Below are 2,180 nucleotides of genomic sequence, written 5' to 3'. Positions count from 1 at the left end.
TGATGAAGTGGACTGCAAGGTTCACGAAACGTTAGCATTCCAAGAATGAATCTCGACACGGAGAAAACCTGCGGAATGCATAACCTTTATATAGAAAACACCCGTAGAAGGCTCAAGAATATAGACAAAAAAACTGTCAGAATTAGCTAGAGGAACTAGATTTTTTGTCAAAGGAATGAATAATAATATTATTTTTACTCGGATCGATAAAGATAATGTCACTTTGTATAAACAAATGTATATTTAAAAAATAACTGTAATGCTCCAAGCATTTCAATTGTAGATACAAATGAAATATTAAAAAAGATCCCACAAGGGGAATTGTAACAGGATTACGGAGTTTACTTGTAAGTTGGAAAGATGCGAATTAGATATCTAATTCTAAATATAATGTTACTTTGCAATGATAGGACACCTCCGAGAACGTATGCTCTTCCAAAAATATATAAACAGAATTGTTCTTTCCGTATAATAGTGGGTCCATATAATACAATAGTTCCATATAATAGTCTCTTCATTGAATAAGCCTCTGCATCAATTGGGGCAGTTTTTCTACATAGTATAATTATTAAAACAATCCCTAAGGCAGATAGCCATGTTGAGAATAATTTCCAAGTTGTCGAGAAACTTAATGACACTCATTTAAATAATAAATTTTCTTTAATTGAATTGAATGTAATCAGTATTTTTAAAAGTGCCGATTGATTATGCAATTGATTGTATCAATGATTATTGGCAATTTATTTCTAGGGATTGTTACTTACCAAAGGATGAATTTATTAAAGTAGTCGAATTTGTTTTAAATTCTTCTTTTTTTAATTTTAATAATGTTATATATAATATAAGCAAAATTATGGCACTCTCATGGGCTCCGTTGTCTCTCATTGTTGCGGATTTGGTCATGCGAAAGTTGGAAAGTAAAGCCTTCTCATTAATTCAGTCATCGTCGCCTTTTTATTATAGATTTGTGGATAATATAATCATGGCGGCATCTGTCACTTTGATTAATTCTGTTCTTAACATTTTTTATTCTCAACACCCAAGGATTCAGATTACTATGGAGGTCGGTGACAATATTGTAGATTAAACTTTTTAGATGTTACTTTAATTGTCAATAATAATATAATTGAATTTGATTAGTACCATAAACATTTTCAGGTAGATACTTGAATTTCTTGTCTCATCACCCGATCTCTCAAAAGAGAAATGCGATTACTGGTTTGATTAATAAAGTAATTTCGTTTTTGAATCCTAAATTTATTTTGATAATTTTTGTAATTAAAATTTTGTTAGATAATGATTATCCATTGGAATTCATTTTTGATAATATCAATAATGACAGTCTGAAAACCATTATTAAGTTTAAAAGTAAGAAACCGGATAACAATCACGCGGAAATCATGAGACCTTCATTACTTTCTACTGTTTGTTACATCCCTACTGTTTGCGAAAAATTTATTAGATTAAACAGTGATATTAGAATATCGTTTTATAGTGTCCGCTCCCGCATAATACGTAGGCTGCAGAAAAAGTTTCTGCAATATAGTACTTCCAGTGGCGCCAACGTTCTACTACTATCATATCCGCAAAATTAGATATTTTTAACCTATAATTTAATTGACAGTTTGTAACTCAAGCCAACTAGTTTTGTTTGCATAGTATTTTAAAAAAAGTTATTTTGTAAGAAAATGGAAATTTTGCGAGAAAATTTTCGGGCAATGATTTTTTTTTTACGATTACAAATGTAATCTAACTCCGAAACAATGCATCGATCGACTTCATTTGGCTTTTGGGGATGAAACACCATCCAATAGGACTGTTTATAATTGGTTTGCCGAATTCCAGCGTGGATGTACCTTTCTTAGTGATAAATTCCGTGAAGGTCGTCCATCCATGTCTATTGTTGCCACTAATGCTGATGCTGTGCGTGAAATGATTGAGTGAGACCGGCATATAACATACCGCGAAATTCTGTCCTTAGGCATTGACATGAAAGCAATACATACGATTTTGCATGATTACTTGAGCGTACGGAAACTTTGCAGTCGTTGGATTCCACACAATTTGACCAAAGCTCAAAAACAGGCTCGTGTTAAATGGAGCAAAGAAATGCTCAAGAAATTCAACCGAGATCGGTCAAATTTGGTCTACAACATCGTTATTGGGAAACGAAACATGGA

Source organism: Trachymyrmex septentrionalis, unplaced genomic scaffold (genome assembly GCF_001594115.1).
Source record: "Trachymyrmex septentrionalis isolate Tsep2-gDNA-1 unplaced genomic scaffold, Tsep1.0 scaffold4, whole genome shotgun sequence".
Lineage (NCBI taxonomy): Eukaryota > Metazoa > Arthropoda > Insecta > Hymenoptera > Formicidae > Trachymyrmex > Trachymyrmex septentrionalis.
Note: the sequence above shows the minus strand (reverse complement) of the source record.